The 13079-nt window shown below is 35.8% G+C and overlaps 1 protein-coding gene and 1 long non-coding RNA gene across 4 annotated transcripts in view; one reads left to right on the forward strand and one right to left on the reverse strand.

Annotated features, from left to right (window-relative positions):
- EIF4E (eukaryotic translation initiation factor 4E) overlaps positions 1–13079 on the forward strand; it is a 50289-nt gene that overhangs the window by 14154 nt on the left and 23056 nt on the right. The window lies entirely within an intron of this gene.
- LOC109247138 (uncharacterized) overlaps positions 1–13079 on the reverse strand; it is a 35601-nt gene that overhangs the window by 10555 nt on the left and 11967 nt on the right. The window lies entirely within an intron of this gene.

Raw genomic sequence — 13079 nt, forward strand, 5'->3', positions numbered from 1 at the left:
CTTCCCAGTTTCTCTTTGAAACAGTTATTCATTCAGATATTGGATCTCCTAGCCTGGTTCTCTGACTTTTTTTTTTTTTTTTTTTTTTTTTTTTCAGTTTAAATCCTGCTTTCATTTTCTCTTTGTATTTTCTGGGAAGTTTATTTTCCAACATTTTCTGTGTCATAATTTTAATTTCTAGATGTTCTTTCTGGTTTTCTGAATGTTCACTTTTATAGCTTCCTGTAATTGTGATGCAACATTTTAACCTTTTGAGGATATAATAGGTACGTATTTTTAAAGACATTTTCTTTTCTCTGCCTGCTTCCTCCAAGTTGCTTAATTTTCTTTTTTGTTTTTGAACTCATGGCAGCAGTCCTAGTAAGGTAGAGGGAGGGAATTGAGAGATCTAGTTATTTTTCAAATAGCTTTCACCAAATAGTTTTCATCTAGCTGTGTACGTTGATAAGTAATCACTTGTCCATTCTGTGTTCCAGTTCTTTTCTTTTTTTCCTTGCACTTTCTATAGTTGTGGACTTAGAAAAAAATCTGTCATCATTTTAGTGAGATTTTGAAAAGGAACAAAATTCAAATCCTATAGATGGATTACTGAATAGTGACAGATCACTGGAATAGACTGAACAGTCTAGAAGTAGATTCAAGTATATATTTGGTTGTAGTAAATTTGGAAAATTTAGATCTGGGGGGGGGTGGGGAATAAAAGTCATCTGTAATGGCAACTAGGATTTCTTTGGTATTGTTTTGGTTTACTTGTTTGTGGATTCTTTTCTTCTCACTACATCTCTTTGTACCTCTTTCTTCCTTTTTTAAAAAAAAAATGTTGATTTACTTTTGAGAGAGTGCATACATGAGAGGGGCAGAGAGAGGGGTAGCCTGAGGATTCCAAGGGGGCTTTGCACAGACAGCAGCAACCCCAATGCTGGCTTGAACCCACAAACTGCGAGATCATAACCTGAGCTGACGTTGGACACTCAACCGAGCCACCCAGGAGCCCCTTTTCTTTTCCTTTTAAACAGAGTATTTTTAGAGCAGTTTTTAGGTTCACCACAAAATTGAGAAGAAGGTATAGAGAGTTCTGGTGTATCTCCTGCTTCCATATGCACAGCCTCCCCCACTATCAACATCCCACACCAGAGCAGCACATTTGTTACACCAGATGACCTGTGTGGACACATCATTGCCCCCTCAAGTCTTTAGTTTACATTAGGGTTCACTCTTGGTGTTATACAATTGTTGGGTTTAGAAAAATACATAATGACATGTATTTATCATTATAGTGTCACACAGAAGTAGTTTCACTGACTACTCTGTTCTTTGCTTTTTCAACCCTCCCTCCTAATACCTGGCAACCACTAATCTTTTTACTGCCTCCATAGTTTTTTTGCCTTTTCCAGAATGTCCTATAGTTGGAATCATATCTTTTCAGATTGGCTTCTTTCACTTAGTAATGTACATTTATGGTTCCTCCATGTCTTTTCACAGCTTTTGATAGCCCATTTTTTGTGTGTGCAGAACCAATATTGCATTGTCTGGATGTACCACAGTTTATTTAAGACCTCTTAAATTAAAAAGTGTGTCCCCTCCACCAATAAAGTGCTCCTTGTTTATACGCTTCTGTAATCTACCTTTTCCTACATTTACATTAGCATTTTAAAATCATTTTCTCAGCATCACTTTTAGTGCCTACGTCGTAAACACCATGATGTATCTGTTACCTTTCGGTTGTATCTTTTGTTTTATGTTGTCTCTACTTTTTATTTGCTAACATAAGAATATATAAAACTGTTAGTGTTCTGATACTTTGAAGAAATCTTTTAGATGTATAAAGAATATAGCTCTTTTTATATTTGAAAGCTTGATAGTTCACAAGCTCAGTAAGTGGAAGGATATACTCTATAAACCTGGGGACATTTGAAAACTGTCCCTATAGTTTTCTAATTTTTTGAAAGAAATATAAGTTGATTTCTTTTGGAAGATAATTTAAATATTAAGTCTAGTTTTCTTACTAAAATTATAGTTGGTGTGCCTGGATGGCTCAGTTGGTAGAGCATGTGAGTGTTGATCTCAGGGTTATGAGTTCGAGCTCCCTATTGGCAGTAGAGCTTACCTTAAAAAAAAAAGCTATAATTATATTACATATATATGTATATATACGTATATACGTATATATGTATGTGTAATATAATATTAATCTTTAACTTTTAACATTATAGAATTTTTTTTAAGTTTATTTATTCATTTTGACCAACTGAGCCACCCAGGCGCCCCTAACATTAATAGAACTTTTAAAAAACATGTAGAATTTAGAAAGAATTCAGCTGCTGGTTTAACTGTGCCATGTAAAGATTGATTTTTTTAAGTTTATTTATTGTTATTTTTTTAATGTTTATTTTTGAGGGCAGGGGGTGGGATAGAGGTTCCAAGCGGACTCTGTGCTGATAGCTGATAGCTGATAGGTGAGGCTCAGACTTATGAACCATGAGATCATGACCTGAGCCAAAATCAGTGCTCAACTGACTGAGCCACCCAGGCACTCCAAAGTTTATTTATTTATTTTGAGAGAGAATGGAAATCCCAAGCAGGCTTCGTGCTGTCAGTGTGGAGCCTGACATGGGGCTTGAACCCAGGAACCATGAGATCATGACCTGAACTAAAACCAAGAGTTGTGCACTTAACTGATGAAACACACAGGTGCCCCAAGATTGATTTTTAAACTAACATTCAGTGTCATTACGTTTTGTTATAGTTTTAAAAGCAATAAACTTAAAAAGAAGCAGCAGTTAAATTCTTTAAAACGTTTGCCTTTCAGATTGTAATTTTAAGCTTTAAAGAATAATTGAAATAGAAATTATCATGCTACTGGAACCAGTGTAATTTTGTGCAGTGAAAATGCTTGTCCTAACATCATTTTAATGTTATTTGAAGTACTTTTAATTTTGTGTAACGTTTAACTTCTATAAATTTCCTTAGTTATTGTAAAGTAGGAGTCTCTGGTAGCCTTTGGTTTAAATAGCACTGACATTTAAATTTTATCATTAGCCTGTTGTCATTCTAGATCACACATGTTTATTTATGTCTCTATCATCACGCTTTCGTTTCTGAATTTGAGATCTTGTCCTAAGCAACATAAGATGTGCAGAGTAATTTGGGTGTCAGGTTATCTTAAATGAAACAAGGTGCCTACAACTCTTTCTAGTGAAGAGTTAAGACATGTGCATCCCGGGCGCCTGGGTGGCTCAGTCGGTTAAGCGTCCGACTTTGGCTCGGGTCATGATCTCGCGGTTCGTGAGTTCGAGCCCCGCGTCGGGCTCTGTGCTGATAGCTCAGAGCCTGGAGCCTGCTTCCGATTCTGTGTCTCCCTCTCTCTCTGACCCTCCCCTGTTCATGCTCTGTCTCTGTCTCAAAAATAAACGTTTAAAAAAAAAAAAAAAAAAAGACATATGCATCCAAGTTTTGAAATTGTATTCCAGAAGATGAGAAATTCAAGTGTGGCCTGTAGGGATTTTTTTTTTTTTAATATGCGTAAAATGTGATTAAGTATACCTTGCTGTCTATTCAGAGATAGCCTTTTTTTTTTTTTTTTAAGCTGTAGAGCAGCAAACTTAATCAACTCTGTTCACTGAAAAGTTTAGTGCTAGTCATTAATTTTAGTGAGGTAACTAGGTTATTGTTACTCAAATAGATTGAACACCTATTAAATTTTGCAGCACTTTTAGATACGACACAATTTGTACAAATCATTACAGCTCTTCCCGTCTATACCTCTGCTTCAAGTATTTTTTGTTGTGTAGATGTCATTTTACATCAATTGAGAAGAATATTAAAATAAGTAATGTCTTTTGAATTGGAATTGATATATGGGCTTTCACAGTCCTTTACATGGAAAAATTTTCTCCCATTTGAGCAGTGCTTTAAACTTAAAAGGTTTGTATTTTGCTAAATCTGCATATGTTGTTTTTCTGCTTCAGCTTTTTATTTTAGAGCACAAAGATCACTATTTTGATCCTTTATTATGACAAGGAAGAAGATCTGCAAAATCCACAGCCTCCATTTTTGTGATGTGGGATGCTGGATTAGCTGGTATCACTTTAACAACCAAAACAATTGATTTAAACTATTTGTGATACTTTTCAGTGTTTACACCAAGTTATATACCTTACAAGGCAAGTGGTAAAGCCACTTGTTCTTGTGTATTTGTTAATTAATTATAGTAATTTACTTATGGGAGAGTGCTCGGGGAGTTGTATTGTTTGCAAGAGACCTAGGAACTGAATGTTTGGAGACGAGAAGGAAGAGTAGAATATCTTGAAGTCTGTTTACATATCATACTTGTAGGAAATGATTTTCTCCTTCCAGTTATTTATATCCATAAAGAGAGGATTTTATTTATACTTGCCTGTATTTCTGAGGTATTTGACCACATAGGCAATTCGTATGCTGTCTTGTATAACAATATAAACCACTGTGATTAATCATTGGCATTTTCTTGCTTTTTATCCTAGTGGGATTTTGTGTGTGTTGGGAGTGTGAGGTGCACCATTTATGCCTTTTTTTTTCTAGCTTATTGGCAGTGGCATGCGCTTGCAAGATAGTGAAGGTGTTGAGCCTGAGGCTGTGGCACAAAGTATAGTGTGTGTGTGTGTGTGTGTGTGTGTGTGTGTGTGTAGTATATAGTGTATAGTATATATATAGTATATACTATATCTAGTATAGTACATACAGCACAGGGGTATGCTGCCTGGAAGGAGTACCTTAGTACCATATGTAATTTATTCTCCAACTCTGGGGCACTTTTGAGAGTGAACGAAGGTTCTAATAGCTGAAACAACAAACAGGTAAAACCAAGACATACAGTATTCCTATCCATGAACCCTGACAGTCTTGAATTCAATGTAGAGTACAACTAGTCCATAGTAACTTCTCAGCACTTAAATTTGAAAAGCAGAGAGAACAGTAGTTTCACAGTATTGTGAAGATTAAATATATTGACTGAGTTTATATAAATGTTGAAATAACGTATATAAAAATATGTAGCACATTATTTGATAGTAACTGCTTTGTAAGTGTTACCTATGATGAAGTGTGAGGATGGGTGTTACCACTTTAAAAGTCATAAAACACCATCCTTTTCTGTTCTTATTTGCTTACTCTTCTCATTATTTCATATCTTTAATGTATGTAGTGCCTTCAGTTTACTGAAATGTGGAGTAATTTGTAGAGATAATTGCAGTTATCTTTGCCATAATAGCATTTATATTTCTGTTAATTCTGCAACTGGTCTTTTCTAATTCTGCTAAGAAAAGTAGTGAAGCAAGGAAGGGAGAATATGAGAAAGTGGTACTGAAAATGGGTTACCAATAATATCATTATCCATTATTTGTTGTTCTGTTGAATTTGCCTGCAATTATACAACTGTGAATGGCAGAGCTGGGATTCTAATCTGGGTGACATGGCTCAAGAGTATGTGACCTAAACCAGTGCTTCTCATACTCTAGCAGAACATGAGTTTGTTTTCTATTTTGTTTTTAAACAGTTTTAATGTAATGTTTTTGTAAATCATGGAAATAGGATAAAAGTGAAAAAAATGCACAAAAATATAAGCCTGAATTTGCTATTTTTAGTGTGACCAGGTACAAAAATACTGTCAGATTTCTATGAAGTATTCTAAGTGTTTATGTTCCATATTATTTATTTATTTTGAGAGAGCGCACACATGCACGTGCTGGAGGTGGTAGGAGGGGCAGAAAGAAAATTCCAGGCAGGCTCCACACTGTCAGCACAGAGCCCCATGTGGGCTTGGATCTCACAAACTGAGATCATACCTGAGCCAAAACCAAGAGTCCGATACTTAACCGACTGAGCCACCCAGGCGCCCCTACTTTCTATTTCTATACCTAACCTCATTGTAGACTACAACCAGCAGAAGTCTGTGGACCACACTTTGTTTTAAAACCTAACTTATTAGTGCCAAGGGAACTATTGATTTTTGCTTACTTCAAATTAAGGTTTAGGGGATGCCCCAAAGGTGTGGGGGGTTGGGAGACTCTGGAAGTTCTCAGTAGTAATATTTGTTCATTGAAGTAATGGAAGACACTAATTGGGTGTCCTGAGGGTAAGGCTCATTGTTACTTCTAAGGAGAGATAGTTTGTGTGTTTGGGTTGAGTTAATGAAAAATCTTGAATGTTCATAACCATGAAAAAGCACGCCATGGTTTTGGAATTAAAGCAGTGTAGAATTGAACATGGCTAGAAGGAAGAATCTAAACTGTAGTCAGATTAGAGAGATAATACTATATCTATGGAGTAGCTTTATAATATTAGGATTGACCCACAAAGTTAATATTGTGTGTGGTACATGTGCTGGTTTTTGCAGAATGTTACTACGTTCTACCATGCTGTAGCAACATTCAAAAGTTGCTGGAGATTTCTTTGTGGCTAATTATTAGACTTGTCCCACCCTTGCTCTACTCCCCCCCCCCCCCCCCCCCCCCAACTTTCTTCTCTTGCTATGACACCTATTGAGCCCTGGGACCACTGAATTATAAGACAGCTTGTTTATTTGAATCTCATTAACTCAGCAAATCCAAAAACAGTTTTAATATTTTGCACTTAAACTCGTTGTCTTTTCTATTCCCTTACTTGTCATCAGTATTTAATCATTTTGATCTGTCAGTGAATGGCTTCCATTGCTCACAAGATGAAAGGTACACTTTTAGCCTGACCTTTGAGGCCTTTCACAATCTCCCTTCAGCCCACTGTTCTAGTGTGTGTTTGGTTTCATGAACTCTTTAAGTCTCATTGGTTCTTTACCATCTTCTAGTTAAGCACTGCACTATCTCATGGCTTTGTGCTCTCCATTCTCACCACCTGAAATGTCTTATACAATAGTTTTTCAAGTATAGTTTGTCTTTTAAGTTAAAAATGTATTTGATTACTTGAAACAAAATTAACAACACAGGAAACAACAGGTGTTGGCGAGGATGTGGAGTAAGGGGAACCCTCTTACACTGTTGATGGGAATACAAACTGGTGCAGCCGCTCTGGAAAACTGTATGGAAGTTCCTCAGAAAGTTAAAAATAGAACTACCTAGGGGCTCCTGGGTGGCTCAGTCAGCTCAGGTCATGATCTCACAGTTGACGAGTTCGAGTCCTGCAATGGGCTGTGCTGACAGCTCAGAGCCTGGAGCCTGCTTTGGATTCTGTGCCTCCCTCTCTCTCTGCCCCTCCCCAGCTCATACTCTCTCTCAATAATAAATAAAACATTAAAAAAATTTCTTTAAAAAAAAAAATAGAACTACCCTACAATCCAGCAATTGTAGTACTAGGTATTTACCCAAAGGATACAGAAATACTAATTTGAAGGGATACATGCACCCCAATGTTAATAGCAATATCAACAATAGCCAAATTATGGAAACAACCAAGCGTCCATTGGTGAATGGATGAAGCTGTGGTGTGTGTGTGTGTGCGTGTGTGTGTGTGTGTGTGTGTGTGTATACACACACTGGATAATTAGCCATAAAAAATGAAAGAAATCTTGCCGTTTGCAATGGCATGGATGGAGCTAGAGAGTATTATGCTAAGCTGAGTAAGTCAAGTCAGAGAAAAACATGATTTACTCATATGTGGAATTTAAGAAACAAAATAGGGGTTTAAAAAAAGAGGCAGACCAAGAAACAGGCTCTAAACTATAGAGAACAAACTGATCATTACTGGAGGGGAGGTCTGTGGAGGGAAGGGTTTAAGGAGGGCATTGGGCTGTGATGAACACCCAGTGTTGTATGTTAAGTGTTGAATCACTAAATTCTATACCTGAAACTACTGCTACACTGTATGTTAATTGGAATTTAAATAACAACTTGGAAAGAATGTATTTCATTACTTTGAGAGTAGCTATAATCTGTTAAATTAGCCTTTTGTGTTTTTGCATAATTTTAAAATTTAGAAATACTGGTAAAGCATGGGTATTTAAGATGTAATTTCCAATGAAATTTGCTTACAGAGGAGACTATCAAGCTGAGAGAGTAGATATAGGAATGTTGTGGAACTTTGCGGTGAAGAATTTTGTTTTTAAATTGAATGTAAATTTGAAACTATCTTATTATTTGCTCTATATGTAAAGCAACAATAAAAATGACAGGTTATAAAATAATGTTTTTTAGTTCTTCTACAATCATACAATAATTTTGGTTCCTTGCTGATTTGATGATCTTCCACATTTAAAAATAACTGATTGAATCAGTTGTTAAACATACCATGAAAACCCCTGCTATGGAGCTTTCAGAGAGAATTTTGTGAAATTGCTGTTAACAAATACCACATAGCCCTCCTGTACCTATTTCATGGTAATCTTAAGTCTCAGAAACCTTGGTAGTTAATAACTTTACAAATAGTTTTAAGAGGAGATAAAATTTTAAGATAATTTTATTTTCAAATTCAGTTTATATTAGAAGTACTTAGCAAATTAGGACAAATAATGGATAATTTGGAGATTTGTTACAGGCTTATGCTTAAGAGTGGAACGAAAGTGGTTTTTTTGTTTCAGTCCCTTAGAAAAATAAATTGTATTTCTTTGTTCTGGTTTGGCATATGGTGGTAATTATAAATCATTTTTTGATCAAAGAGTTTAATATAGTATGGCCATCATTCTGGACATCGTTTCTCATTGTATATGTTGCCATAGATTCAAGAGGTTGTTTAGAAATTGGACTTTCCCTGTAGAATGGACTACCCCCACTGAATTAGCCTGAAAGTTTTAAATAGCCTACATTGATATTATTTTTCTAATGTTTTATCTCAGTTAAAAAAAATTCCGATTCTGTGAATCAAACTTAAGAGGTTTTATAACAACAAAATAATAAGTTGAAAGAAATTAGCAGGAAATGATTTTAATGAGGCATGCCTCAATAGTCCCAAGTTGTTTTTTTTTTTTTCCTTTGCAGTAATTTACAACATAACTGCAAGAAACTTAGAAGGTGAGTGTTTGATAGTAAGCTTTTTGGTTTAAATTTCTGCTGATTAAGAATGGATTGGTGAGGGGCTCCTGGGTGGCTCAGTCAGTTAAGCCTCTAACTCTTGAATTTGGTTCAGGTCATGATCTCACAGTTCCTGAGACTGAGCCCCGTGTCTGGCTGTGTGCTGGCATCACGGAGCCCTCTGGGATTCTCTTTCCTGCTCTCTCAGCCCCTCTCCTGCTTGTGTGTGCCTGTTCCTCTCTTTCTCTCAAAATAAACATTAAAAAAAAAAAGAATGGACTGCTAAGAAAAGTAGATGGTCATAACAAAATATGACCTAAATGAGAAAATGTATGCCAAGAAAATACGCCTTTTTTTCTTTTTTTTTGAAAATGTGCCCTGTATAATGTTAATGTTTTCATAGGTAATTTCTATCATGAAGTGGTTTCTAAATCTTATTAGATTTGGTTTGTGCCATATGAATATTTTCATAGAGTATTTTGTATTCCATCTTAAATAATTGGCTATTAAAACCATTTTTGCTTTATTAGAAGAGTTTGAGAAATCCTTAAGTTAAAATTTTAAACAGAAGACTATTAAACTGCACACAGTAACTTAAAAGACTAAATAAAAGAAACATCAATACTGCTTACGTTATGAAAAAGAGGTTTTAACTACTGAAAAGATGAATGTCTATGGTTAATATTTTTTTTAGAGTATTTGTCTTAACACCTAGCATATTTCTATATTAAAAGTGAATACTGAAAGATTTTAAATTATACTTATTCATATATCCACAGACACATTTTTTAAAGTTGAGTATTTTGGTTATAAGAAAAATCTAAAATTATATATTCTTAGTATAAAGACTAAAACATCAATTAAGGTAGGACTTTTAAATTTTAAAAGAAACTTTTTTTAAATTCTAGGAACTGAATATACTTTTTCCTGTTATTAACTGCTTTCAATTTCTATGTGTCCAGAGACTTTTTATACCATCTGAGTCTTTCATCATTCCCCTAATTGTGAAAAGAGTTGAGTAACCAAAAAGAAAGGAAAATACTGAGTTAGGTGACATTTTGGACCTCATGAAACTTGTAATTACTCATACTATAATTAATTATTTTTTAGTGTGCTGCTGACATAAACTGTTTAAATAAATGTTCTGAAAGTATGGTTTGTATTGAGGATTTGGAACTTATGAGTAAATTTTACTTGTCTTTTAGATAAGAGAATTTACTGAACTTTTGGAGGAAGAATATACTGCATACCCAACCTCACAAATCCATATATATACTCTGTCCTTTGCTAGGACCAATCACTAATATTTTAAACTCCCTAAAACATCATTATTATTGTTCCTTTAAACTATTTGTAGTTTCTTACATATTTACCCACTGATTTACCTTTTGCAGGGCTTTTCATTCCTTTTTTGCATTTTCATGTTCCTAGTGGGATCTTATTCTTCCTCTAGCCTGAAGACTTTTCCTTTGGTGTTCCCCTTATGTTGGACCTGTGTGTATGTGGGGTGGTGGTGGGGTGGGGTGGGGTGGAGTGGGGTGGGTTGTGAAGGATATTTTTCCTAGGCATTGAATTCTAGGTTGACAGTTTTTCTTTCAGCATGGAGATATTCTGTTGTCTTATGGCTTCCATAGTTGCTGTTGGAAAGTTAGGGGTGTGTGTGTGTGTGTGTGTGTGTGTGTGTGTGTGTGTGTGTTTCCCTCCTAACTGCTTTTATTTTTATTAAAAAAATTTTTTTTAGTATTTATTTTTGAGAGAGAGAGAAGGAGCATGAGTAGAGGAGGGGCAGACACACACACACACACACACACACACACACACACAGAATTCGAAGCAGCCTTCAGGCTCTGAGCTGTCAGCACAGAGCCTAATGTAGGACTTTCGAACTCACGAACTGTGAGATCATGACCTGAGCCGAAGTCAGGTGCTTAACCAACTGAAACACCCATCCGCCCCCAACACCGATTTCCTAACTGCTTTTAATACGGCTTCTTTATATTTAGTTTTCAGTAGTTTGAATCTGATGTCCCCAGATACAGTTTTGTTTGTGTTTTGCTGCTTGGAATTCCTTCAGGTTTTTGAGTCTGTGACTTGAGTTTCAGATGAGATACTATATATTTTGGTCATTATTTATGTATTGCTTCTGTCCCATTTTCTCATCTTGTCTTTGAACTTAATAAACCTCTTCGACAGTGTTTTTTTCTTCAAATTTTTATTTAAATTTTAGTTAACGTACAGTGTAATACTGGTTTCAGCAGTAGTATTCAGGGATTCATCACTTACATACAACTCCCAGTGCTCATCATAACAAATGCCCTCCTTAGTACTCATCCCCCATCTAGCCCATCCTCCATCTACCTCCTTCCAACTCCTCAGTTCTCTATCGTCAAGAGTCTCTTATGGTTTGTTTCCCTCTCTTTTTTCTCCCTCCTCCCATTTGTTCACCTGTTTTGTTTCTTAAATTTCACATATGAATGAAATCATATGGTGTTTGTCTTTCTTTCACTTATTTCTCTTGGTATAATACACTAGCTCCATCCACGTTGTTGCAAATGGCAAGATTTCATTTTTTTTTTTACAGCTGAGTAATATTCCATTTGTGTGTGTGTGTGTGTGTGTGTGTGTGTGTGTGTGTGTGTGTATGTGTATGTATTTACCACATCATCTTTATCCATCGGTTGATGGGCATTTGGGCTCTCTTCATAGTTAGGCTGTCATTGATACCAGTGTTTCTTAGCATCTTTTTTCCCCCTGTCTCTATTTGAATATCTTCTGTTGACTTATCTTTGATTTCACCAGTCTTATTCTGCTGAGTTGAATTTCTTGTTAATCAAATTAAGAGAGCTCTTAATTTCAGACATTGTACTTGGCAGTTCCATAATCTCCATTTGGTTCCTTTAAAATAGATTTGTTCCCTTTTTTTTTAAGTTTATTTATTTTGAGAGAGAGAGCACACACAAGGCGGGGAGGAACAGAGAGAGAGGGAAAGAGAATTCTAAGCAGGTTCCACACTGACAGCACAGAGCCCAGTGTAGAACTCAAAATCAGGAACCATGAGATCATGACCTGAGCCTAAACCGAGTCAGATGCTTAACTGACTAAGCCACCTAGGCACTCTCAGTTTCATTTTCAAATACTCTGTTTTTTTCATCTTTCTATCTTTTCTTCTATTTTACTGTAACAATCTTGATTATTAAGACTTTGCTATTTTCCCATAGAGACACAGGATTATGTTCTCTCCTGAAGAGTGTAGAGTTTGGTTCTTTGAGGCACTTAATTTATAGGTAGATTACCTTGATATTGTCAAAGGTTGGTTTTAGGTTTTGTTAGATATGTTTCACCTGATTCCTAGGGCATGGCCTTTCTAGGATTTCATCAGAAAGCTGAGGATTTCACCCACCCACTCTAGCTTGGTCTGAACCCAGTCTTATGTTATTCGCCTCTGAAGTCTTGGCTCAGCTGTTCCTGTACTCTGAATGTCACAGTTTAAACTAGCCAAGGACCTGTGAGGGCTTTTTACGTAGATTTTTTGAGGCTCACACCTCTGCAGCCCATTTTTCTCTAGTACTTTGTCCCCCAAAGCCCACCTGCCTTGTTAGTCCCTAACTGTTCCCTGTTTATTCATGGAGACTGCCTGTCTGGAGACTGTCATTAATTTTAAGCTAGTGGGGTAAGGAATAGTTTTTGGTAATTATACGAAGATGTAAATTGACTGTGATGGAAAAATGCAGTAAAAAAAGGTGATTTTTAAAGCATTGACTATGTAAATTTTAGGGTCTTAATTGCTTTGTAAACATTTAAATTTATTACTTAAGTGATCACACCAATAAATTCCTATTGAGTATAGCACTTTGCTCATTGGCATTATAATTATGAGCAAAATCAAGACCTAGCTCCTGCTGTGAGCAATTTCTTAGGCCAGTAGAAATTAATTCCTGGACATGTCATGTTATTAAGAAAAATGTGTTTTGTCAGTTGAATATTTACCACCTACCTGCTAGATCTTTTAGATCCTACATAACTGATTTACATAATCTTGTTAATGTGAACATAATATCTCGAGGGTTTTGCTGGTTTAAATTTGACTCCTAGACTCTTGTTGTG

This window comes from Panthera pardus, unplaced genomic scaffold, assembly GCF_024362965.1.
Source record: "Panthera pardus isolate Hobbes unplaced genomic scaffold, ASM2436296v1 HiC_scaffold_13, whole genome shotgun sequence".
Taxonomy (NCBI): Eukaryota; Metazoa; Chordata; class Mammalia; order Carnivora; family Felidae; genus Panthera; species Panthera pardus.